The sequence below is a fragment of the Somniosus microcephalus genome, unplaced genomic scaffold, assembly GCF_052327205.1.
Source record: "Somniosus microcephalus isolate GS21.2 unplaced genomic scaffold, FLI_Smic_1.0 unresolved_chr7, whole genome shotgun sequence".
NCBI lineage: Eukaryota > Metazoa > Chordata > Chondrichthyes > Squaliformes > Somniosidae > Somniosus > Somniosus microcephalus.
The window spans coordinates 7,620,201-7,647,542 of NW_028225185.1; the positions used below are offsets into that span (position 1 = coordinate 7,620,201).

The following is a 27,342-nucleotide window of genomic DNA, read 5'->3' on the forward strand; positions in this document are numbered from 1 at the left end:
GGAGAGAGAGGACAGGTGAGGGAGAGGAGGGACAGGTGAGGGGAGGAGGGACAGTGAGGGAGAGGAGGACAGGTGAGGGAGAGGAGGACAGGTGAGGGAGAGGAGGAACAGGTGAGGGAGAGGAGGGGACAGGTGAGGAGGGGAGAGACGAGGGCAGGTGAGGGAGAGGAGGGACAGGTAAGGGAGAGGAGGGACAGCGGAGGGAGAGGAGGGGACAGCGGAGGGAGAGGAGGGACAGCGGAGGGAGAGGAGGGACAGCGGAGGGAGAGGAGGGACAGGTGAGGGAGGGGAGGGACAGGTGAGGGAGAGGAGGGACAGGTGAGGGAGAGGAGGGACAGGTATGGGAGAGGAGGGACAGCGGAGGGAGAGGAGGGACAGCGGAGGGAGAGAGGAGGGACAGCGGAGGGAGGAGGGACAGCGAGGAGAGGGAGGGACAGCGGAGGGAGAGGGAGGGACAGCGGAGGGAGGGGAGGAGGACAGGTGAGGGAGAGGAGGGACAGGTGAGGGAGAGGAGGGACAGGTGAGGGGAGAGGAGGGACAGGTGAGGGAGAGGAGGGACAGGTGAGGGAGAGGAGGGACAGGTGAGGGAGAGGAGGGACAGGTGAGGGAGAGGAGGGACAGGTGAGGGAGAGGAGGGACAGGTGAGGGAGAGGAGGGACAGGTGAGGGAGAGGAGGGGACAGGTGAGGGAGAGGAGGGACAGGGTGAGGGAGAGGAGGGGACAGGTGAGGGAGAGGAGGGACAGGTGAGGGAGAGGAGGGACAGGTGAGGGAGGGAGGAGGGGACAGGTGAGGGAGAGGAGGGACAGGTGAGGGAGAGGAGGGACAGGTGAGGGAGAGGAGGGACAGGTGAGGGAGAGGAGGGACAGGTGAGGGAGAGGAGGGACAGGTGAGGGAGAGGAGGGACAGGTGAGGGAGAGGAGGGACAGGTGAGGGAGAGGAGGGACAGGTGAGGGAGAGGAGGGACAGGTGAGGGAGAGGAGGGACAGGTGAGGGAGAGGAGGGACAGGTGAGGGAGAGGAGGGACAGGTGAGGGAGAGGAGGGACAGGTGAGGGAGAGGAGGGACAGGTGAGGAGAGGAGGACAGGTGAGGGAGAGGAGGAACAGGTGAGGGAGAGGAGGACAGGTGAGAGAGAGGAGGGGACAGGTGAGGGAGAGGAGGGGGACAGGTGAGAGAGAGGAGGACAGGTGAGGGAGAGGCGGGACAGGTGAGGGAGAGGCGGGACAGGTGAGGGAGAGGAGGGACAGGTATGGGAGAGGAGGGACAGGTGAGGGAGAGGAGGACAGGTGAGGGAGAGGAGGGACAGGTGAGGGAGAGGAGGGACAGGTGAGGGAGAGGAGGGACAGGTATGGGAGAGGAGGGACAGGTGAGGGAGAGGAGGGACAGGTGAGGGAGAGGAGGGACAGGTGAGGGAGAGGAGGGACAGGTGAGGGGAGAGGAGGGACAGGTGAGGGAGAGGAGGGACAGGTGAGGGAGAGGAGGAACAGGTGAGGGAGAGGAGGGACAGGTGAGGGGCAGGAGGAACAGGTGAGGGAGAGGAGGGACAGGTGAGGGAGAGGAGGGACAGGTGAGGGAGAGGAGGGACAGGTGAGGGAGAGGAGGGACAGGTGAGGGAGAGGAGGGCGAGGACAGTTCTGTTATTGAGCCCTAGTGGTTGCCGTCTGTCTGGACTGCCCTGGGAGTGCCGGGATAGATTTAGAGGATTAAGGGGTGAGCTAATCGAGGTGTTCGAGATGGTTGAAGGGTTTGATTGTGTAGATAACTATTTCCTCTGGTGGGGGGCAAGTCCAGGACAATCTTAAAATTAGAGCCAGGCCGTTCAGGAATGATGTCAGGAAGCACTTCTTCACACAAAGGGTTAGTGGAAATAGGAACTCTCTCCCCCAAAAAGCTGTCGAGGCTGGGGGGGGGGGGTCAATTGGAAATGTCAGAACTGAGATTGATAGATTTTGTTGGGTCGGGGATTAAGGGTTACGGAACCAAGGCGGGCGGATGGATTTAGGATACAGATCAGCCGTGATCTCATTGAATGGCGGAGCAGGCTCGAGGGGCTGAGTGGCCTCCTCCTGTCCCTACGTTCCACGGGCACTCTTCGCCCTCCTGTATCTCACCCAAGCGATCATTCTTCTGAAGGGGCAGTGGAAACCGTTTCAATAGTAACTTTCAAGAAGGAATTGGATGTAAACTTGTATTTATACAGCGCCTTCAATGTAGTAAAACGTCCCAAGGCGCTTCACAGGGGCGTAAATCGGACAAACATTGACCCCCCGAGCCACAGAAGGAGGTATTAGGACAGGTGACCAAAAGCTGGGTCAAAGCGGTCGGTTTTAAGGAGCGTCTTAAAAGGAGGAGAGAGAGGCGGAGAGGTTTAGGGAGGGAATTCCAGAGCTCGGGGCCCAGGCGGCTGAAGGCACGGCCGCCAATGGTGGAGCGATGGAAATCGGGGGGATGCTCAAGAGGCCGGAATTGGAGGCGCGCCGATCAGCCAAGGGGTTACTGAACAAGCTGGATAGAATGTGCAAGGGGACCCGAGGGACGGCAGGCGGCATTCAGCACGGACAAACGGACTGGGAGAAAAATGGGAGATCTGGTCACTGAGCGGTGTTGAAGCTCAAGAGGCCAGAATTGGAGGAGCGCAGAGATCTCGGAGGGCTGTGGGGGCTGGAGGAGGTCACGGAGATAGGGAGGCGGGGGGGGGGGCAGGGGGCAGCGAGGAGGCCACGGAGGGGATTTGAACACATGGTGGAGAACGAAAAGAAAAAATTTGCAGGGCTGTGGGGGAAAGAGATGCGGGGGAGAGTGGGGCTAATTGGAGAGCCGGCACAGGCATGGCGGGCCGAATGGCCTCCTTCTGTGCTGTGTGATTCTACGTTTTGAGCCTGGACAGAGAGTGTCGCCAGACTATTCGACTGCGGGGGGCATCGCAGTGGAGCCGGATGCTGTCCCTGCCCATTGTCGGTCCACACACAGACACACACACACACACTGCCCACAGGAGGCGGTAGGGCGTCATCAGAAACCCTCAATAACCACAGGATCGCTGGGGGACCAACTGCAGCAGCCCAACCACTGCCCCAGTACCTCCGCACAGGCTGGGATTCGAACCCCGAGATCTTGCGGTCTGTTTTACAACAGCGACTAAACATCAGAAGGTCACCGAGTGGCTGGAAAGCACTTCCACGCTGCCAAAAAGAGTGTCGGCCCATTCCCTGACGTTTAGAAGAATGAGAGGTGATCTCATTGAAACATATCAGATTCTGAGGGGGATTGACAGGGTCGATGCTGAGAGGCTGTTTCCCCCCTGGCTGGAGAGTCTAGAACCAGGGGTCACAGTCTCAGGATAAGGGGGTCGGCCATTGAGGACTGAGATGAGGAGGAATTTCTTCACTCAGAGGGCGGTGAATCTTTGGAATTCTCTGCCCCAGAGGGCTGTGGAGGCTCAGTCGTTGAGTATATTCAAGGCTGAGATCGAGAGATTTTTTTGGACTCGAGGGGAATCGAGGGATATGGGGATTGGGCGGAAAGTGGAGTTGAGGTCGATGATCAGCCGTGATCTCATTGAATGGCGGAGCAGGCTCGAGGGGCCGAATGGCCGACTCCTGCTCCTGATTCTTATGTTCCTGTGCATCCCCCCCACTCCCATCGCTCCACCATTGGCGGCCGTGCCTTCAGCCGCCTGGGCCCTGAGCTCTGGAATTCCCTCCCTAAACCTCTCCGCCTCTCTCTCTCCTCCTTTAAGATGCTCCTTAAAACCGACCTCTTTGACTCAGCTTTTGCTCATCGGTCCCGATATCTCCTGACGTGGCTCGGAGTGAAATGTTTCTCGAATTAACGCTCCTGTGAATCGCCGTGGGGCTTTTCACTAAATTTCAGGGCGCTGTATAGATGCAAGTTGTTGCTGTTGTTTGTGCGCGAGCTTGATGGTGTGTGTCGGCAGGCTATTTCCCCGTGGGGGGGCATCGTGGCCAAGCCTGATCCAGTCCTCGGCCGCTGCTCTCGCACAAACCTTTACCAGCAAGGGTCATTGGATGGAAAGCGAGAGTGGCCACTGTGGCTGTATTTCTCCGCTCCCCCCCGCCGACCCCCATCTCACCCGTCATCGGTCTCGTCTATGACAGGACACAGCTAAAAGGGCCCCAGGTTGGATTTCTCAGCCTTTGCTGAATAAGCTGACCTCATCGCACGGTCTCCCACTCCATAGATACATAGCTACATAGGAGCAGGAGGAGGCCATTCGGCCCCTCGAGCCTGCTCCGCCATTCAATGAGATCATGGCTGATCATCCAAATTCAGTACCCTGTCCCTGCCTTCTCCCCATACCCCTTGATCCCTTTAGCCTTAAGAAATATATCCAACTCCTTCTTGAATATATTTAATGAATTGGCCTCAACTGCCTTGTGTGGTAGAGAATTCCACAGGTTCACCACTCTCTGGGTGAAGAAATTCCTCCTCATCTCTGTCCTAAATGGCTTACCCCTTATCCTTAGACTGTGACCCCTGGTTCTGGACTCCCCCGCCATCGGGAACATCCTTCCTGCATCTAGTCTGTCCAGTCCTGTTAGAATTTTATAAGTTTCAATGAGATCCCCTCTCATTCTTCTAAACTCCAGCGAGTATAAGCCCAATCGACCCAATCTCTCCTCATACGTCATTCCTGCCATCCCAGGTATCAGCCTGGCGAATCTTCGCTGCACTCCCTCCATGGCAAGAACATCCTTCCTCAGATAAGGCGACCAAAACTGCACACAATACTCAAGGTGTGGTCTCACCAAGGCCCTGTACAACTGCAGCAAGACATCCTTGCTCCTGTACTCGAACCCTCTCGCTACGAAGGCCAACATACCATTTGCCTTCTTAACCGCCTGCTGCACCTGCATGCTTACCTTCAGCGACTGGTGCACAAGGACACCCAGGTCTCGTTGCACTTCCCCTTCTCCCAATCTATTGCCGTTCAGATAATAGTCTGCCTTCCTGTTTTTGACACCAAAGTGGATAACCTCACATTTATCCACATTATATTGCATCTGCCATGCTTCTGCACAATCACCCAACCTGTCCAAATCATCCTGGAGTTTCTCAGCATCCTCCTCACAGCACACACGCCCACCCAGCTTTGTGTCGTCTGCAAACAGCTCGTGTCTTCCCAGGGGCTCCTGCCCCACCCTCGGCCTTCCTTTCATCCAATCAGGAGATTGTTTTACAACGTGGGAGGCCATTTGGCCCGTTCCAGCCCTCGACAGCCCCATTCCCCTGTCCTTTTTCCCCCCAAACACTTATTTCCCCCATTTTTCCAGAGCTGTTCCGGAATGCTGCTCCCACCGGAGTGTCCGGCTGACCGATGACGGCCCAACATAGCAAAAAAAATTCGAGTTTGCGTTCTATTATCGGCAGGCTTTTATAACCCAAACGTGGCTTCAACAAACCACACTTCCCGATTTGCCCGCTCCTCTCTCTTACACCTTCCAATCAGAGAGTCACACAGCACAGGAGGAGGCCATTCGGCCCATCGTGCCTGTGCCAGCTCTTTGAACGAGCTCCCCAATTAGTCCCACTCTCTCCCTGCTCTTTCCCCACAGCCCTGCAAATTTTCCCCCATCAAGTATTTCTCCAATTCTCTTTTGAAAGTCACTATTGAATCTGCTCCCACCGCCCTTTCAGGCAGCGCGTCCCAGATCACAACAACTCGCTGCGTAAAAAACATTCTCCTCAGCTCCCCCTCTGGTTCTTTTGCTAATTATCTTCAATCTGTGTCCTCTGGTTACCGACCCTCCTGCCACTGGAAACACTTTCTCCTTAGTTACTCCATCAAAACCCTTCATGATTTTGAACGCCTCCATTAAATCTCCCCTTAACCTTCTCTGCTCTAAAAAGAAAAAAAGACTCGCGTTTCTCCAGCGCCTTTCACCACCTCAGGACGTCCCAAAGCGCTTCACAGCCAATGAAGGACTTTTTTTTTTTTTTAAGTGTAGTCACTGTTGTAATGTGGGAAACGCGGCAGCCAATTTGCGCACAGCAAGCTCCCACAAACAGCAATGTGATAATGACCAGATCATCTGTTTTTAGTGATGTTGGTTGAGGAATGAATATTGGCCCCAGGACACCGGGGAGAACTCCCCCCTGCTCTTCTTCCAATAGTGCCGTGGGATCTTTTACATCCACCTGAGAGGGCAGATGGGGCCTCGGTTTAACGTCCCATCCGAAAGGCGGCACCTCCGACAGTGCGGCGCTCCCTCAGTACTGCCCCTCCGATAATGCGGCGCTCCCTCAGTACCGCCCCTCCGACAGTGCGGCGCTCCCTCAGTACTGCCCCTCCGACAGTGCGGCGCTCCCTCAGTACCGCCCCTCCGACAGTGCGGCGCTCCCTCAGTACCGCCCCTCCGATAATGTGGCGCTCCCTCAGTACCGCCCCTCCGACAGTGCGGCGCTCCCTCAGTACTGCCCCTCCGACAGTGCGGCGCTCCCTCAGTACCGCCCCTCCGACAGTGCGGCGCTCCCTCAGTACTGACCCTCCGACAGTGCGGCGCTCCCTCAGTACTGCCCCTCCCTCAGTACGGCGCTCCCTCAGTCCTGCCTTGGAGTGTCAGCCTAGATTAATGTGTTCAAGTCCCTGGAGTGGGACTTGAACCCACAACCTTCTGCCTCAGAGGCGAGTGTGCTGCCCACTGAGCCACAGCTGACACAACTAAGGAGAACAATCCCAGCTTCTCCAGTCTCTCGATATCACTGAAGTCCCTGGCACCATTGTGGTAAATCTCCTCTGCGCCCTCTCCAAAGGCCCTGACAGCCTTTCTAAAGTGCGCTGCCCAGAATTGGACACAATATCTTGGCGGCGTCTCGATCCAGGGAGGCCAGCCCGAGCTCGGGTTGCCAATTCTGGGTGGGCGTCAGGCCTGGAGGTTTTGGCACCTGATCTCCCGTCTCCAGCCGCCTCACCTGGTCAACCAGCCTTTCCTCCCACCTCCAGTATTTTCAGAAGTCATAAATGAACGCGTTGAAAGAAAAAGAAGACAAATGCACAATTTTTTTTTAGTCTTTAAACCCCGGAGAATCCCGGGCAATTCTGGAGAGGGTTGGCAATACATAGCCACAGTCAGCGAGGGGTCAGTAAGGTACAAGACGCAGAGCGTGCGAGAGAGTACGAGCGACACGGAGGAAATGGCAGGGCGCTCCTCGGTGTTATTTCGAAACACTAAGAGTTCATCTGCCTGGAATTTAACTGCACAACCTGTCTGACAGGGGATTGAGAGCAGTGCTGCAAGTGTGGCCTTACACTTCCGAAATATTCACAATGCCATGGCGCCAACTGTGCAAACAGTCGACAGAACAATGACCGATTATACACCTCCAAACCTCAGCAGTGTAACACTGGGGTACAGTGCTGGTGGGTACAGGTCTGTCGCTGTATTACACTGGGGTACAGTACTGGTGGGTACAGGTCTGTCTCTGTATAACACTGGGGTACAGTACTGGTGGGTACAGGTCTGTCACTGTATAACACTGGGGTACAGTACTGGTGGGTACAGGTCTGTCACTGTATAACACTGGGGTACAGTACTGGTGGGTACAGGTCTGTCGCTGTTTAACACTGGGGTACAGTACTGGTGGGTACAGGTCTGTCCCTGTATAACACTGGGGGACAGTACTGGTGGGTACAGGTCTGTCACTGTATAACACTGGGGTACAGTACCAGTGGGTACAGGTCTCTCTGTATAACACAGGTCATTACTCAGTATATCACACGATACAGAAACAAACACTTGCATTTCCATAGCGCCCTTCTCCACCTCAGGACATCCCAAAGTGCTTTACAGCCAATGAAGTACTTTTTTGAAGTGTAGTCACTGTTGTAATGTAGGAAACGTGGCAGCCAATTTGCGCACAGCAAGCTCCCACAAACAGCAATGTGATAATGACCGGATCATCTGTTTTAGTGATGTTGATGGAGGGATAACTATTGGCCCCAGGACACCGGGGAGAACTCCCCCCTGCTCTTCTTCCAATAGTGGCCGTGGGATCTTTTACATCCACCTGAGAGGGCAGACGGGGCCTCGGTTTAACGTCTCATCTGAAAGACGGCACCTCCGACAGTGCGGCGCTCCCTCAGTACCGCCCCTCCGACAGTGCGGCGCTCCCTCAGTACTACCCCTCCGACAGTGCGGCGCTCCCTCAGTACCGCCCCTCTGACAGTGCGGCACTCCCTCAGTACTGCCCCTCCGACAGTGCGGCGCTCCCTCAGTACTGCCCCTCCGACAGTGCGGCGCTCCCTCAGTACTAACCCCTGACTGTGCGGCGCTCCCTCAGGACTGCCCATCTGACAGTGCGGCGCTCCCTCAGTACTACCCCCCCCGACAGTGCGGCGCTCCCTCAGTACTGCCCCTTCGACAGTGCGGCGCTCCCTCAGTACTGCCCCTCCGACAGTGCGGCGCTCCCTCAGTACTGCCCCTCCGACAGTGCGGCGCTCCCTCAGTACCACCCCTCCGACAGTGCGGCGCTCCCTCAGTACCGCCCCTCCGACAGTGCAGCGCTCCCTCAGCACTGCCCCTCCGACAGTGCGGCGCTCCCTCAGTACTACCCCCCCGACAGTGCGGCGCTCCCTCAGTACCGCCCCTCCGACAGTGCAGCGCTCCCTCAGCACTGCCCCTCCGACAGTGCGGCGCTCCCTCAGTACTGCCCCTTGGACTGTGCGGCGCTCCCTCAGTACTGCCCCTCCGACAGTGCGGCGCTCCCTCAGTACCGCCCCTCCGACAGTGCGGCTCTCCCTCAGTACCGCCCCTCCGACAGTGCAGCGCTCCCTCAGTACAGACCCTCCGACAGTGCGGCGCTCCCTCAGTACCGCCCCTCCGACAGTGCCGCGCTCCCTCAGTACTGCCCCTCCGACAGTGCAGCGCTCCCTCAGTACTGCCCCTCCGACAGTGCGGCGCTCCCTCAGTACTGCCCCTCCGACAGTGCAGCGCTCCCTCAGTACTGCCCCTCCGACAGTGCGGCGCTCCCTCAGTACCGCCCCTCCGACAGTGCGGCGCTCCCTCAGTAGTGACCCTCCGACAGTGCGGCGCTCCCTCAGTACTGCCCCTCCGACAGTGCGGCGCTCCCGCAGTACTGCCCCTCCGACAGTGCGGCGCTCCCTCAGCACTGGCACTGGGAGCGTCGGCCTGGATTACGGGCTCAAGTCTCTGGAGTGGGGCTTGAACCCATGACCTTCTGCTTCGGAAGATGTGAGAGAGAGAGGGAGAGAGAGAGAGCGAGCTACCCACAGAGCCAAGGCCGACACTCTACTGATGAATCCATGCCCCCGCTATATCAGAGCGCAGCGCTACGTAAACCCGTGTCACCGGTCCACAGTGAAGGGGCCTCCTGCCACTGCAAGCAGAGTAAACCCAGGGCTTCAAGGAGCATTCACAATCACACAGGCTCTGAAAGCTACTCACCAGGCAAGCAGTCTGCAGCCCTCTGCCAGCACTGCAGCAACAGGCCCAGTGTGAAGGACAAAGGCAGGCCCCACCGACCAGCCTCACAGCTTCCAGCAACTGTTTGTAATCTGTCACAACATATGATCGGCGTTGACGAGAGCCTCTCCGACCAGATCGACGTCAGTGAGCTAAATCCTCCTCCCTTCCCCCCCCCGCCCACCCGCCCCCCCCCCCCACTGCTCCGCCACCCAATGCCAGCCACAGCTGTGAGAACAGGAAGCGAGAGATCTCCTGCCAGTGAGGCAGCTGCTCCACCAACCCCCGCTCGCGATTTCACTCCGCATGGTCATGTCGTCTGCGATGGAAAGGGGGTGGAGGAGCCCTTTCTGCAGGAGCTCGGCTTCCAGTCCAGCCTCGCTCGAACAGCTCCCTCTTTGACTGTTCTTGAAACCAAGCTTGGCATCACCGATCTCTCGATTAACCTCCTACACGCTGACTGACACGATCTGCCTGTTTCCCCCCCCGCACAACATTCAAGACAGCATTCCCGTGCCGCGGGATCTTGTGCCTCCACCTCAGAGGGCAGGCGGCGCCTCGGTTTGACGTCTCATCCGAAAGGCGGCACCTGCTCCCTCAGTACTGCCCCTCCGACAGTGCGGCGCTCCCTCAGTACTGCCCCTCCGACAGTGCGGCGCTCCCTCAGTACTGCCCCTCCGACAGTGCGGCGCACCCTCAGTACTGCCCCTCCGACAGTGCGGCGCTCCCTCAGTACTGCCCCTCCGACAGTGCGGCGCTCCCTCAGTACTGCCCCTCCGACAGTGCGGCGCACCCTCAGTACCGCCCCTCCGACAGTGCGGCGCTCCCTCAGTATTGCCCCTCCGACAGTGCGGCGCTCCCTCAGTACCGCCCCTCCGACAGTGCGGCGCTCCCTCAGTACTGCCCCTCCGACAGTGCGGCGCACCCTCAGTACTGCCCCTCCGACAGTGCGGCGCTCCCTCAGTACTGCCCCTCCGACAGTGCGGCGCTCCCTCAGTACTGCCCCTCCGACAGTGCGGCGCTCCCTCAGTACTGCCCCTCCGACAGTGCGGCGCACCCTCAGTACTGCCCCTCCGACAGTGCGGCGCTCCCTCAGTATTGCCCCTCCGACAGTGCGGCGCTCCCTCAGTACCGCCCCTCCGACAGTGCGGCGCTCCCTCAGTACTGCCCCTCCGACAGTGCGGCGCGCCCTCAGTACTGCCCCTCCGACAGTGCGGCGCTCCCTCAGTACTGCCCCTCCGACAGTGCGGCGCTCCCTCAGTATTGCCCCTCCGACAGTGCGGCGCTCCCTCAGTACCGCCCCTCTGACAGTGCGGTGCTCCCTCAGTACTGCCCCTCCGACAGTGCGGTGCTCCCTCAGTATTGCCCCTCCGACAGTGCGGCGCTCCCTCAGTACTGCCCCTCCGACAGTGCGGCGCTCCCTCAGTACTGCCCCTCCGACAGTGCGGCGCACCCTCAGTACTGCCCCTCCGACAGTGCGGCGCTCCCTCAGTATTGCCCCTCCGACAGTGCGGCGCTCCCTCAGTACTGTCCCTCCGACAGTGTGGCGCTCCCTCAGTACCGCCCCTCTGACAGTGCGGTGCTCCCTCAGTACCGCCCCTCCGACAGTGCGGCACTCCCTCAGTACCGCCCCTCCGACAGTGTGGCTCTCCCTCAGTACTGCCCCTCCGACAGTGTGGCTCTCCCTCAGTACTGCCCCTCCGACAGTGCGGCGCTCCCTCAGTACCGCCCCTCCGACAGTGCGGCGCTCCCTCAGTACCGCCCCTCTGACAGTGCGGCGCTCCCTCAGTACCGCCCCTCCGACAGTGCGGCACTCCCTCAGTACCGCCCCTCCGACAGTGTGGCTCTCCCTCAGTACAGCCCCTCCGACAGTGTGGCTCTCCCTCAGTACAGCCCCTCCGACAGTGCGGCGCTCCCTCAGTACTGCCCCTCCGACAGTGCGGCGCACCCTCAGTACTGCCCCTCCGACAGTGCGGCGCTCCCTCAGTACTGCCCCTCCGACAGTGCGGCGCTCCCTCAGTACTGCCCCTCCGACAGTGCGGCGCTCCCTCAGTACTGCCCCTCCGACAGTGCGGCGCACCCTCAGTACTGCCCCTCCGACAGTGCGGCGCTCCCTCAGTATTGCCCCTCCGACAGTGCGGCGCTCCCTCAGTACCGCCCCTCCGACAGTGCGGCGCTCCCTCAGTACTGCCCCTCCGACAGTGCGGCGCGCCCTCAGTACTGCCCCTCCGACAGTGCGGCGCTCCCTCAGTACTGCCCCTCCGACAGTGCGGCGCTCCCTCAGTATTGCCCCTCCGACAGTGCGGCGCTCCCTCAGTACCGCCCCTCTGACAGTGCGGTGCTCCCTCAGTACTGCCCCTCCGACAGTGCGGAGCTCCCTCAGTATTGCCCCTCCGACAGTGCGGCGCTCCCTCAGTACTGCCCCTCCGACAGTGCGGCGCTCCCTCAGTACTGCCCCTCCGACAGTGCGGCGCACCCTCAGTACTGCCCCTCCGACAGTGCGGCGCTCCCTCAGTATTGCCCCTCCGACAGTGCGGCGCTCCCTCAGTACTGTCCCTCCGACAGTGTGGCGCTCCCTCAGTACCGCCCCTCTGACAGTGCGGTGCTCCCTCAGTACCGCCCCTCCGACAGTGCGGCACTCCCTCAGTACCGCCCCTCCGACAGTGTGGCTCTCCCTCAGTACTGCCCCTCCGACAGTGTGGCTCTCCCTCAGTACTGCCCCTCCGACAGTGCGGCGCTCCCTCAGTACCGCCCCTCCGACAGTGCGGCGCTCCCTCAGTACCGACCCTCCGACACTCCCTCAGTACCGCCCCTCTGACAGTGCGGTGCTCCCTCAGTACCGCCCCTCCGACAGTGCGGCACTCCCTCAGTACCGCCCCTCCGACAGTGTGGCTCTCCCTCAGTACTGCCCCTCCGACAGTGTGGCTCTCCCTCAGTACTGCCAATCCGACAGTGCGGCGCTCCCTCAGTACCGCCCCTCCGACAGTGCGGCGCTCCCTCAGTACCGACCCTCCGACAGTGCGGCGCTCCCTCAGTAGCGCAAACTGTCTGCCGCGTTTCCCACATTACAACAGTGACCACACTTCAAAAAGTACTTCATTGGCTGTGAAGTGCCTTGGAACATCCTGAGGTTGTGGACGGCGCTGCTGAAATGCGAGATCTTTCTTTCTGTCTTTGTGTGTGTGTGCGCGTGCACCTATAGAGTGTGTACATCTGTGTGCATGGATGATTGCCGCTCTGTGTGTATGTGTGTGTGTGCCCTGCTTTTAAGTACTTGCGTTTTTTTCATCCGGCGAGGGGGGAACGGGAATCGGGGACAAGACCTCACACGGCCTGAACCTTCCTTCGCTCTAGATCACAGAGAGGAATAATTCCATTTTTTTTTAAACTGCGGAGTGGCCTGGATCACCTCTGCAGGGAGTCTGACGTTCTTGAGTTGGTGCAGGTAGTTCTTTTCCTTTGGAACAGAGGAGGCTGAGGGGAGATTTAATTGAGGTGTGTAAAATGATGAGGGGCCTGGATAGAGCGGACAGGAAGGACTGATTTCCCTGAGCAGAGAGGTCAATAACCAGGGGGCAGAGATTGAAAGTAATTGGTCGGAGGTTTAGAGGGGAGTTGAGGTGAACTTTTATCACCCAGACGGTGGTGGGGGTCTGGAACTCGCTGCCTGAAAGGGTGGTCGAGGCAGAAACCCTCATCACATTTAAAAAGTACTTGGATATTGAAACTTATAAAATTCTGACAGGACTGGACAGACTAGATGCAGGAAGGATGTTCCCGATGGCCGGGGAGTCCAGAACCAGGGGTCACAGTCTAAGGATAAGGGGTAAATCATTTAGGACAGAGATGAGGAGGAATTTCTTCACCCAGAGAGTGGTGAACCTGTGGAATTCTCTACCACAGAGGGCGGTAGAGGCCGATTCATTAAATATATTCAAGAAGGAGTTGGATATATTTCTTAAGGCTAAAGGGATCAAGGGGTATGGGGAGAAGGCAGGGACAGGGTACTGAGTTTGGACGATCAGCCATGATGTCATTAAATGGCGGAGCAGGCTCGAGGGGCCGAATGGCCGACTCCTGCTCCTATCGTCTATGTTTCTATATGCACTTGAAGTGCCGGAACCTCCAGGGCTACGGACCAAGAGCTGGAAGGTGAGATTAGGCTGGATAGATCTTTGTCGGCCAGCATGGACACGATGGGCCGAACGGCCTCCTTCTGTGCCCTTAATTTTGTATGCGTCCATGAAACACAGCAGCCCTGCCCTAGCGAGAGGCTGAGAGGAGATTTGATCGCGGTGTTCAAAATCATGAGGGGTCTGGACAGAGTAGACGGAGAGAAACTGTTCCCGTTGGCGGAAGGGTCGAGAACCAGAGGACACAGATTTAAGGCGATTGGCAGAAGAACCAAAGGCGACAGGGGGAAAAACTGTTTTTTTACGCAGCGAGTGGTTAGGATCTGGAATGCACTGCCTGAGAGGGTAGTGGAGGCAGATTCAATCGTGGCTTTCAAAAGGGAGTTGGTTAAGTATCAGAAGGAAAGAAATTTGCAGGGCTACAGGGAAAGGCCGAGGGGAGCGGGACAGGCTGAGGTGCTCTTGCAGGGAGCTGGGCACGGGCTCGACAGGTGAATGGCCTCCTTCCGTGCTGTAGCCGTTCTTTGATATTTGGCCTGTTAAAGGACACAGGTCTCACCGGCTGAGATGCAGCGTTTGAACAGGCGCCGTCACGGTCTGCTGACGGCGTCAGGGTGCGGAGGGACGCGTGGCCCGCTGCTGACTTAGGGAAAGTGCTGGAGCGTTGGAGCAGCTCTGGGTACGGCCGGTTAGCCCCAACAGGGGTTTCGGTCTGACTCACCCCGACTTCCTCCTCGGCCTCTGCCCGCATGCAGAAGTGAGAAGAGGTGGGCCCGCAGTCCAGCGCCGGCCTCCCCTGGCCGACTGGAGAGGTGGGGGAAGAATCTCCGAGTGACAAGAGGCAGTAATACTAGGCTGGCTGGTTTGAAAGAAAGATCTCGCATTTCTCCAGCGCCTTTCAGCACCTGAGGACGTCCCAAAGCGCTTTACAGCCAGTGAAGTACTTTTTGAAGTGTGGTCACTGTTGTAATGTAGGAAACGCGGCAGCCAATTTGCGCACAGCAAGCTCCCACACACAGCAATGTGATAATGAGCAGATCATCTGTTTTAGTGATGTTGATTGAGGGATAAATATTGGCCCCAGGGCACTAGGGAGAACTCCCCCCTCCTCTTCTTCAAATAGTGGTCGCGGGATCTTTTACGCCCACCTGAGAGGGTAGACGAGACCTCCGCTTAACGTCTCATCCGAAAGACGATTCCTCAGACAGTGCAGCACTTCCTCAGTACTGCCCCTCCAACAGTGCGGCGCTCCCCCAGTACTGCCCCTCCGACAGTGCGGCGCTCCCTCAGTACTGCCCCTCCAACAGTGCGGCGCTCCCCCAGTACTGCCCCTCCGACAGTGCGGCGCTCCCTCGGTACTGCCCCTCCGACAGTGTGGCGCTCCCTCAGTACTGGCCCTCCGACAGTGCGGCGCTCCCTCAGTACCGCCCCTCCGACAGTGCGGCGCTCCCTCAGTACTGCCCCTCCGACAGTGCGGCGCTCCCTCAGTACCGCCCCTCCGACAGTGCGGCGCTCCCTCAGTGCTGCCCCTCCGACAGTGCGGCGCTCCCTCAGTACTGGCCCTCCGACAGTGCGGCGCTCCCTCAGTACTGCCCCTCCGACAGTGCGGCGCTCCCTCAGTACTGCCCCTCCGACAGTGCGGCGCTCCCTCAGTACTGCCCCTCCGACAGTGCGGCGCTCCCTCAGTACTGCCCCTCCGACAGTGCGGCGCTCCCTCAGTACCGCCCCTCCGACAGTGCGGCGCTCCCTCAGTACCGCCCCTCCGACAGTGCGGCGCTCCCTCAGTACTGCCCCTCCGACAGTGCGGCGCTCCCTCAGTACCGCCCCTCCGACAGTGCGGCGCTCCCTCAGTACCGCCCCTCCGACAGTGCGGCGCTCCCTCAGTACCGCCCCTCCGACAGTGCGGCGCTCCCTCAGTGCTGCCCCTCCGACAGTGCGGCGCTCCCTCAGTACTGCCCCTCCGACAGTGCGGCGCTCCCTCAGTACTGCCCCTCCGACAGTGCGGCGCTCCCTCAGTACCGCCCCTCCGACAGTGCGGCGCTCCCTCAGTACTACCCCTCCGATAGTGCGGTGCTCCCTCAGTACTGCCCCTCCGACAGTGCGGCGCTCCCTCAGTACTGGTACTGGGAGATTCAGCCTGGATTTTGTGCTGGAGTCTCTGGAGTGGGGCTCGATCCCCCGTCCTCCTGACTCGGAGACATTAGCGCCATCCGATGAGCCACGGCTGACACCAGTTCGATTTGGGAGTTTACCCGAGAGTACGTGGTTTGTTGGTTGAGGTTACATACAGCTTCTTATTCTGAAATAGCGTCTCCTGTTAGGTAGATTCACCTCGCTCAAGGGTCAGGACGTGAAACAAGCTGGGAACAGTGACAGTGCAGATCGTGTAAGGGCTGTGGTCGGAACTGGTTAGCGGGATGACTGCGCTTTTTTGCTTCCATATTTTTTTAGCTCCGTAACTAGCTGAAGGACTCCTTGCTATTTCACACCCATCACCGTCTCAATGACACACTGATTGCCCCTCTCGCCACCCCATTCCCTCCCTCAGGTCAGAGGCTGGGTATTCTGCGGCGAGTGTCTCACCTCCTGACTCCCCAAAGCCTTTCCACCATCTACAAGGCACAAGTCAGGAGTGTGATGGAATACTCTCCACTTGCCTGGATGAGTGCAGCTCCAACAACACTCAAGAAGCTCGACACCATCCAGGACAAAGCAGCCCACTTGATTGGCACCCCATCCACCACCTTAAACATTCACTTCCTCCACCACCGGCGCACTGTGGCTGCAGTGTGTACCATCTACAAGATGCACTGCAGCAACTCGCCAAGGCTTCTTCGGCAGCACCTCCCAAACACGCCACCTCTTCCACCTAGAAGGACAAGGGCAGCAGGCGCGTGGGAACACCACCGCCTCCAAGTTCCCCTCCAAGTCACACACCATCCCGACTTGAAAATATATCGGTCGTTTCTTCATCGTCGGTGGGTCAAAATCCTGGAACTCCCTCCCTAACAGCACTGTGGGAGCACCTTCACCACACGGGGACTGCAGCGGTTCAAGAAGGCGGCTCACCAACACCTTCTCAAGGGCGATTAGGGATGGGCAATAAATGCTGGGCCTTGCCAGCGACGTCCACATCCCATGAATAACCTCTGATAGACAGCTGACGGTGTCTTCTACACTGCCACGATCACTTTCACCTCTCCACCACCCCCACCCCCCTCCCTGCTGGGGGTACAGATTGACAGCCAGCCCCCTCCATCCTCTCAGGAAGGCCATTCAACCATGGGGGGTCGTTGCAGCCGGACTGGGCAAGTGCAGTGCCACGCTCCTGATCACTGCCGAATGAGTTGATCTCATCTGAGGCGCTGTAGAATATCGAGGCACTCCAATTGGCCTCAGTGCCCTTGAGTTGGAAGGGTGTTTGGGGGCGGGGGTGGGTGGGTGGGGGAGAAGAGATGGAGGGTGGGGGAAATCAGCCAAGGGTTCCTGCTTCTGATCCTCACCCAGTGATTGTTCCTGGAAAGTGCGTGCACGTGGGTGCTGCGATCGACTGCGATGCTCCCCATGGCCAAAAAGCCAGGTGACACTGGCGGTCTAGGTCAACCCAAGGGGGCAGCTAGCCTCGAGGGCCACCCTCCCCCCCACCCCGATCTTCCTAGCATGCGTCACCAGACAGCAATCAGGACGAGAAACTCCATTTCCAGCTAACACCGCAGATTCCCGGGGACTGGAACCTTCACGATCGATACCGGTTAATAAAACACGCAAGGATTCAGTGCGACGTCACACAGCTCCGCGCCATTCACCACCTCAGGACGTCCCAAAGCGCTTTACCGCCAATGAGGTACTTCTGAAGTGTGGTCAGTGTTGTAATGTAGGAAACGCGGCAGCCAATTTGCACACAGCAAGCTCCCGCAAACAGCAATGTGATAATCCGGATCATCTGTTATTTTCAGTGATGGTGGCCGAGGAATAAATGTCAAAACACCTGCTCTTCTTTGAATAGTGGCCATGGGACCTTTTACGTCCACCCGAGGGGGCAGAAGGGGCCTGGGTTTAACATTTCATCAGAAAGATGGCACCTCCGACAGTGCGGCGCTCCCTCAGCACTGCCCCTCCGACAGTGCGGCGCTCCCTCAGTACTGCCCCTCCGACAGTGCGGCGCTCCCTCAGTACTGCCCCTCCGACAGTGCGGCGCTCCCTCAGTACTGCCTCTCCGACAGTGCGGCGCTCCCTCAGTTCCGCCCCTCCGACAGTGGGGCACTCCCTCAGTACTGCCCCTCCGACAGTGCGGCGCTCCCTCAGTACAGCCCCTCCGACAGTGCGGCGCTCTCCCAGTACTGCCCCTCCGACAGTACGGCGCTCCCTCAGTACTGCCCCTCCGACAGTGCGGCACTCCCTCAGTACCGCCCCTCCGACAGTGCAGCCCTCCCTCAGTACCACCCCTCCGACAGTGCGGCGCTCCCTCAGTACCGCCCCTCCGACAGTGCGGCGCTCCCTCAGTACCGCCCCTCCGACAGTGCGGCGTTCCCTCAGTACCGCCCCTCCGACAGTGCGGCGTTCCCTCAGTACCGCCCCTCCGACAGTGCGGCGTTCCCTCAGTACCGCCCCTCCGACAGTGCGGCGCTCCCTCAGTACTGCCCCTCCGACAGTGCGGCGCTCCCTCAGTACCGCCCCTCTGACAGTGCGGCGCTCCCTCAGTACTGCCCCTCCGACAGTGCGGCGCTCCCTCAGTACTGACCCTCCGACAGTGCGGCGCTCCCTCAGTACTGCCCCTCCGACAGTGCGGCGCTCCCTCAGAGTGGCGGCCTGGATTTTGTGCTCAAGTCTCTGGAGTGGGGCTCGAATCCTCGACCTTCTGACTCGGAAGCGAGCGTGCTGCCCACTGAGCCACGGCTGACACCAATTGCAGCTAGCTTCTCCTGGGTCTCTCTTTCAAGATACTGGGATGAGCCTCTGCACCTTTCTGTTTCACTGATGCAGTTTATTTTCACAGCAGTTTCCCTATTGACAGATCCATTGCACTCAGAGGGTGGTGAATCTTTAGAATTCTCTACCCCAGAGGGCTGTGGATGCTGAATTGTTAAGTATATTCAAGGCTGAGATCGACAGATTTTTGGACTCGAGGGAAATCGAGGGGATTGGGCGGGAAAGTGGAGTTGAGGTCGATGATCAGCCACGATCTCATTGAATGGCGGAGCAGGCTCGAGGGGCCGAATGGCCGACTCCTGCTCCTAATTCTTATGTTCTTAATCCGTGACTGCAATATTTGCTCTCTGATAGGTTGAGCCTGAGGCGTAAGGTGCCTCGCAAAAAAATTAGGACCGCCCCTACAATTAAGAGCATAATTTAGTAAACACGGTGATTCAGTGAACCAGGAATGTGATTCAGCGGAGTAAAGCACGGCTAGAAGAAGATTGTACATCCTGCTGTAAAATGCTTTTGTTTTTTTTAATATCTTTTCCGTCGCTCCGGTTTTCTCAGGGCTGAGGAGAAACCAGGGAATGGCTGGTGGAATCGTCGGATCTTACAGCACAGGAGGCCATTCAGCCCATCGTGCCTCTTCCGGCCTTCTGTGAGATTGTGGCTTGATCTGTATCTTAATTCCCTCCTCCTGCCTTGGCTCCATATCCTTTAATACGTTTATAGAAACATAGAAGATAGGAGCAGGAGTTCGCCATTCGGCCCCTCGAGCCTGCTCCGCCATTCAATGAGATCATGGCTGATCATCCAAACTCAATACCCGGTCCCTGCCTTCTCCCCATACCCCTTGATCCCTTTATCCTTAAGAAATATATCCAACTCCTTCTTGAATATATTTAATGAATTGGCCTCAACTGCCTTCTGTGGTAGAGAATTCCACAGGTTCACCACTCTCTGGGTGAAGAAATTCCTCCTCATTTCTGTCCTAAATGGCTTACCCCTTATCCTTAGACTGTGACCCCTGGTTCTGGACTCCCCGACCATCGGGAACATCCTTCCTGCATCTAGTCTGTCTAGTCCTGTTAGAATTTTATAAGTTTCAATGAGATCCCCTCTCATTCTTCTAAACTCCAGCGAGTACAAGCCCAATCGACCCAATCTCTCCTCATACGTCATTCCTGCCATCCCAGGTATCAGTCTGGTGAATCTTCGCTGCACTCCCTCCATGGCAAGAACATCCTTCCTCAGATAAGGCGACTAAAACTGCACACAATACTCAAGATGTGGTCTCACCAAGGCCCTGTACAACTGCAGCAAGACATCCTTGTTCCTGTACTCGAACCCTCTCGCTACGAAGGCCAACATACCATTTGCCTTCTTAACCGCCTGCTGCACCTGCACCTTAGCAAAAATCTGTGAAATGAGGGGCTGCTGGAATCGTAACCCAGGGAGAGCCAATGCCTTCAGGGGAGCAAGTGTGGCGGAGAATCACAATCACAGAAACCCCACAGTGCAGATAGAGGCCATTTCGGCCCATCGAGCCTGCACCGACACATATCCCACCCAATCCCCGTAACCCCACGTATTTTAATCCCCCTAACACTAAGGGTCAATTTATCATAGCCAATCAACCTAACCCGCACATCTTTGGACTGTGGGAGGAAACCGGAGCACCCGGAGGAAACCCACGCAAACACGGGGAGAATGTGCAAACTCCACACAGACAGTCACCCGAGGCCGGATTCGAACCCGGGTCCCTGGCGCTGTGAGGCAACAGTGCTAACTACTATGCCACCGTGCTGCCCAGTTGGGTCAGAGAGATGGGCTTCGAGAAGAAACTTTGAATCAGGAGTGGCACCTTCTGAACAGGATTCTTGGCTGGAGAACGGGAGAGGGAATTGTGTCTGGTATTTATTTTCTTCTCGCTTCTCTTCTAAGTTGGTATCGGTAAAAGTAACCACTGTGTCGTTGCAAAAACCCAACGGGATCACTGATGCCCCTTTAGGGAAGGAAACCTGCCATCCTTACCCGGTCTGGGCCTATAAGGTTGTGGGTTCGAGTCCCACTCCAGAGACTTGAGCCCAAAAATCCAGGCCGACACTACCAGTGCCAGTACTGAGGGAGCGCCGCACTGTCGGAGGGGCAGTACTGAGGGAGCGCCGCACTGTCGGAGGGGCGGTACTGAGGGAGCACCGCACTGTCGGAGGGGCGGTACTGAGGGAGTGCCGCACTGTCGGAGGGGCAGTACTGAGGGAGTGCCGCACTGTCGGAGGGGCGGTACTGAGGGAGCGCCGCACTGTCGGAGGGGCGGTACTGAGGGAGCGCCGCACTGTCGGAGGGGCAGTACTGAGGGAGCGCCGCACTGTCGGAGGGGCAGTACTGAGGGAGTGCCGCACTGTCGGAGGGGCGGTACTGAGGGAGCGCCGCACTGTCGGAGGGGCGGTACTGAGGGAGCGCCGCACTGTCGGAGGGGCGGTACTGAGGGAGCGCCGCACTGTCGGAGGGGCGGTACTGAGGGAGCGCCGCACTGTCGGAGGGGCGGTACTGAGGGAGCGCCGCACTGTCGGAGGGGCAGTACTGAGGGAGCATTGCACTGTCGGAGGGGCGGTACTGAGGGAGCGCCGCACTGTCGGAGGGGCAGTACTGAGGGAGCGCCGCACTGTCGGAGGGGCAGTACCGAGGGAGCGCCGCACTGTCGGAGGGGCAGTACTGAGGGAGCGTTGCACTGTCGGAGGGGCGGTACTGAGGGAGCGCCGCACTGTCGGAGGGGTGGTACTGAGGGAGCGCCGCACTGTCGGAGGGGCGGTACTGAGGGAGCGCCGCACTGTCGGAGGGGCGGTACTGAGGGAGCGCCGCACTGTCGGAGGAGCAGTACTGAGGGAGCGCCGCACTGTCGGAGGGGCGGTACTGAGGGAGCGTTAAACCGAGGCCCCGACTGCCCTCTCAGGTGGTCGTATTAATACCCGTGGTATTATTTTGAAGAAGAGCAGGGGGAGTTCTCCCCGGTGTCCTGAGGCCAATATTTATCCCTCAACCAACAGCACTCAAACAGATTATCCAGTTATCATCACGTTGCTGTTTGTGGGAGCTTGCTGTGCGCAAATTGGCTGCCGCGTTTCCTACATTACAACAGTGACTACACTTCAAACGTACTTCATTGGCTGTAAAGCGCTTTGGGACGTCCTGAGGTTGTGAAAGGCGCTATATAAATGCAATCTTTCTTTTTCATTCAAAGAGCTGGAACAGCAACAATGGGCCGAAGGGCCTCTATCTGTGCTACAAGATTCTATGAATCGAAGGGCCACACTGCAGGCAGAGGGCAGTGACGTACACAGAGAGGCTTCCAAAAATAGATTACTTTTATTTTAAATTAAGCAATTTCCTTGCCTCCACACTCCGAGATTCCCTCGCAAATTCCTTAAAAAGCGGGATTGAAGTCTCTCGGAAATCAAACACCCAGAGTGTTAAAGGGAAGAGGGATTACCGAGCCCATCAGTGTGAGGGAGCTGGATTAGCATCAGTAGAGATAGTAAAACAGGGCGCTGGGGGAGAGGGGTTACTGAGTGACAGTGTGAGTGAGCTGGATTAACATCAGTAGAGATACAGTCAGTGACACAGGGCGCTGGGGGAGAGGGGCTACTGTGTGACAGTGTGAGGGAGCTGGATTAACATCAGTAGAGATACAGTCAGTAACACAGGGCACTGGGCGAGAGGGGTTACTGAGTGTCAGTGTGAGGGAGCTGGATTAACATCAGTAGAGATACAGTCAGTAACACGGCGCTGGGGGAGAGGGGTTACTGAGTGACAGTGTGAGGGAGCTGGATTAACATCCGTAGAGATACAGTCAGTAACACATGGCGCTGGGGGAGAGGGGTTACTGAGTGACAGTGTGAGGGAGCTGGATTAACATCAGTAGAGATATAGTCAGTAACACAGGGCGCTGGGGGAGAGGGGTTACTGAGTGACAGTGTGAGGGAGCTGGATTAACATCTGTAGAGATGCAGTCAGTAACACAGGGCGCTGGGGGAGAGGGGTTACTGAGTGACAGTGTGAGGGAGCTGGATTAACATCAGTAGAGATACAGTCAGTAACACAGGGCGCTGGGGGAGAGGGGTTACTGAGTGACAGTGAGGGAGCTGGATTAACATCAATAGAGATACAGTCAGTAACAGAGGGCGCTGGGGGAGAGGGGTTACTGAGTGACAGTGTGAGGGAGCTGGATTAACATCAGTAGAGATACAGTCAGTAACACAGGGCGCTGGGGGAGAGGGGTTACTGAGTGGCAGTGTGAGGGAGCTGGATTAACATCCGTAGAGATACAGTCAGTAACACAGGGCACTGGGGGAGAGGGGTTACTGAGTGACAGTGTGAGGGAGCTGGATTAACATCAGTAGAGATACAGTCAGTAACAGAGGGCACTGGGGGGGAGGGGTTACTGAGTGACAGTGTGAGGGAGCTGGATTAACATCAGTAGAGATACAGTCAGTAACACAGGGCGCTGGGGGAGAGGGGTTACTGAGTGACAGTGTGAGGGAGCTGGATTAACATCAGTAGAGATACAGTCAGTAACACAGGGCGCTGGGGGAGAGGGGTTACTGAGTGACAGTGTGAGGGAGCTGGATTAACATCAATAGAGATACAGTCAGTAACAGAGGGCACTGGGGGAGAGGGGTTACTGAGTGACAGTGTGAGGGAGCTGGATTAACATCTGTAGAGATGCAGTCAGTAACACAGGGCGCTGGGGGAGAGGGGTTACTGAGTGACAGTGTGAGGGAGCTGGATTAACATCAGTAGAGATACAGTCAGTAACACAGGGCGCTGGGGGAGAGGGGTTACTGAGTGACAGTGAGGGAGCTGGATTAACATCAATAGAGATACAGTCAGTAACAGAGGGCACTGGGGGAGAGGGGTTACTGAGTGACAGTGTGAGGGAGCTGGATTAACATCAGTAGAGATACAGTCAGTAACACGGGGCGCTGGGAGAGAGGGGTTACTGAGTGACAGTGTGAGGGAGCTGGATTAACCTCAGTAGAGATACAGTCAGTAACACAGGGCACTGGGGGAGAGGGGTTATTGAGTGACAGTGTGGGGGAGCTGGATTTATGATGATACATCCTTTTGAAATTCGCACAGACACAGAACGCAACCTCTAATTTACACCTTGAAATCCTGCTGTTAAATCTCGGTCAAACAAATTGCAGATAAGATGCTTGAAATTCTACAGAGGGCAAAGTACGCATCTCTCTCCCCCTTCATCTCGAGAACCAGTGAAAGACTCGTACAGTGTTTGTCAGACATTTTACAGCGATGGCCAGCGACTGATAGAAACGAGCTCAGTCCCTTCACAGATCTAGCACTCAAAATAAAACAGCAGCACAAATATTACAACAGCGGACTTTAAATCCCAGCCCAGCCGCCAAGATAAGAGGCCACAAGACAAGGGTTATCTCCAACCGCACAGCTCTGATCTTATTATACACTAAGACCGTAAGATATGAAAGCATCTCACCTCCTTCCCGATCGACCTCGTATTATTCGCAACAGAATGCACAAAAATCACAAAGGGGTTTGATAGCGTCGACAGGGAGAAACTGTTCCCACTGGCATGAGGGTCGGTAACCAGAGGACACAGATTTAAGGTGATTGGTAAAAGAACCAGAGGGGGCTGAAATGACACAGCGAGTTGTTGTGATCTGGAACGCGCTGCCTGAAAGGGCGGTGGGAGCAGATTCAATAGGAACTTTCAGAAGGGGAATTGGAGAAATAATTGAAAAGCAAAATGTGCCGGGCTGTGGGGAAAGAGCGGCGGGGCGGGGGGAGTGGGAATAATTGGAGAGCTCGTTCAAAGAGCCGGCGCAGGCACGATGGGCCGAATGGCCTCCTTCTGTGCTGTATCGTTCTGCGACTCTATCAAAACCCCACACAATACATAGAAGATAGGAGCAGGAGTGGGCCATTCGGCCCCTCGAGCCTGCTCCGCCATTCAATGCGATCATGGCTGATCATCCAAATTCAGTACCCTGTCCCTGCCTTCTCCCCATATCCCTTGATCCCTTTAGCCTTAAGAAATATATCCAACTCCTTCTTGAATATATTTAATGAATTGGCCTCTACTGCCTTCTGTGGTAGAGAATTCCACAGGTTCACCACTCTCTGGGTGAAGAAATTCCTCCTCATCTCAGTCCTAAATGGCCTACCCCTTATCCTTAGACTGTGACCCCTGGTTCTGGACTCCCCGACCATCGGGAACATCCTTCCTGCATCTAGTCTGTCTAGTCCTGTTAGAATTTTATAATACCGGCCGAGGAGTCACTTCTTTTTTTAAAAGAATTGTATTTCTAGAATCATTTAAAAATCACTGCATTATGAATAAAAATGGTGAATTTCTGTACAGGTAAACGATGGGTTGGTGGGAGGGTTTAAGAGCTGGGAGAGGAGGGGTTGGCAAATGGGGGAGGGCTGTGAGGCCGTCTGAAGGTGGGGGTCAATATACCGGGCGAGGGTCAGACAGCGGCAAAGGACAGTAATGGGTCAGCAGCAGAATGGACACGTGGCAAAGGATTGGCGCCATCAAGATGGGCAAGGGAGAAGCGATGGCAAGGATGGGCGCAGACGGAGCAGGGCGCAGGTGAGGGCAGCCAGAATGAGAATGGGCGCACGGAAGGGGCAAGTGGCAAGGATGGGCACAGATGAGATTGAGGGGCACGGAGGGGAGGCTGGTAGCCGGAACAGGGTGCGGACAGGCGCAGTCGAGGGCGATGGGCAGGGCTGACCAGAGCAGAGACGGTGGGCACAGTAAGGACAGGCACAGTTGACAGCAGTGAGGGTGGGCGGGATTGACAGCGAGGAGCATAGGCAGGGGCAATGAGGATAGGGCTAATAGCATGTTGAGGATGGGCATAGGTGGTGTCAGTGATGGAGTAAATGGGGAGGAAGTTGGGATCAAGGGCATGAGGAGGCTGGGTATAGATGGGGCAATGGGCATGAGGAGGATGGGTATAGATGGGGCAATGGGCATGACGAGGCTGGGTATAGATGGGGCAATGGGACATTGAGGATGTGGGGCAATGGGGACCGAGGATGGGGCAATGGGGACTGAGGATGGGGGCAATGGGGACTGAGGATGGGGCAATGGGACATTGAGGATGTGGGGCAATGGGGACTGAGGATGGGGCAATGGGGACTGAGGATGGGGGCAATGGGGACTGAGGATGGGCAATGGGGACTGAGGATGGGGGCAATGGGGACTGAGGATGGGGGCAATGGGGACTGAGGATGGGGCAATGGGGACTGAGGATGGGGCAATGGGGACTGAGGATGGGGGCAATGGGGACTGAGGATGGGGGCAATGGGGACTGAGGATGGGGCAATGGTGACTGAGAATGGGGGCAATGGGGACTTTGAGGATGGGGCAATGGGACATTGAGGATGGGGCAATGGGGACTGAGGATGGGGCAATGGGGACTGAGGATGGGGCAATGGGGACTGAGGATGGGGCAATGGGGACTGAGGATGGGGCAATGGGGACTGAGGATGGGGCAATGGGGACTGAGGATGGGGCAATGGGGATTGAGGATGGGGCAATGGGGACTGAGGATGGGGCAATGGGGACTGAGGATGGGGCAATGGGGACTGAGGATGGGGCAATGGGGACTGAGGATGGGGCAATGGGGACTGAGGATGGGGCAATGGGGACTGAGGATGGGGCAATGGGGACTGAGGATGGGGCAATGGGGACTGAGGATGGGGCAATGGGGACTGAGGATGGGGCAATGGGGACTGAGGATGGGGCAATGGGGACTGAGGATGGGGCAATGGGGACTGAGGATGGGGCAATGGGGACTGAGGATGGGGCAATGGGGACTGAGGATGGGGCAATGGGGACTGAGGATGGGGCAATGGGGACTGAGGATGGGGCAATGGGGACTGAGGATGGGGCAATGGGGACTGAGGATGGGGCAATGGGGACTGAGGATGGGGCAATGGGGACTGAGGATGGGGCAATGGGGACTGAGGATGGGGCAATGGGGACTGAGGATGGGGGCAATGGGACATTGAGGCTGTGGGGCAATGGGACATTGAGGATGGGGGCAATGGGTCATTGAGGATGTGGGGCAATGGGACATTGAGGATGTGGGGCAATGGGTCATTGAGGATGGGGGCAATGGGTCATTGAGGATGTGGGGCAATGGGTCATTGAGGATGGGGGCAATGGGACATTGAGGATGGGGGCAATGGGATATTGAGGATGTGGGGCAATGGAACATTGAGGATGGGGGCAATGGGACATTGAGGATGTGGGGGCAATGGAACATTGAGGATGTGGGGGCAATGGAACATTGAGGATGTGGGGCAATGGGACATTGAGGATGGGGGCAATGGGACATTGAGGATGGGGGCAATGGGACATTGAGGATGGGGGGGCAATGGAACATTGAGGATGTGGGGCAATGGGACATTGAGGATGTGGGGCAATGGGGACTGAGGATGTGGGGCAATGGGTCATTGAGGATGTGGGGCAATGGGGACTGAGGATGTGGGGCAATGGGTCATTGAGGATGGGGGCATTGGGGACTGAGGATGTGGGGCAATGGGGACTGAGGACGGGGGGCAATGGGGATGGAGGACGGGGGCAATGGGGACGGAGGATGTGGGGCAATGGGGACTGAGGATGGGGGCAATGGGGACTGAGGATGTGCGGCAATGGGGACTGAGGATGTGGGGCAATGGAACATTGAGGATGGGGCAATGGGGACTGAGGATGGGGGCAATGGGTCACTGAGGATGTGGGGCAATGGGTCATTGAGGATAGGGGGCAATGGAACATTGAGGATGGAGGCAATG

General features: G+C 57.4%; 1 protein-coding gene across 3 annotated transcripts in view; it reads right to left on the minus strand.

The window, feature by feature from the left end:
* The window catches only part of LOC147086443 (myocyte-specific enhancer factor 2D homolog), a 107,995-nt gene that overhangs the window by 75,084 nt on the left and 5,569 nt on the right, over nucleotides 1–27,342 (minus strand). Inside the window, exon 1 of one of the 3 annotated variants that reach the window (XM_085978540.1) lies at nucleotides 9,425–9,608. The exons of the other annotated variants lie outside the window; for them this stretch is intronic. The gene's annotated coding sequence lies outside the window, so the exon portion shown is untranslated. Of the gene's footprint in view, nucleotides 1–9,424; nucleotides 9,609–27,342 lie in introns of those variants that run through there. 3 annotated transcript variants of the gene reach the window in all.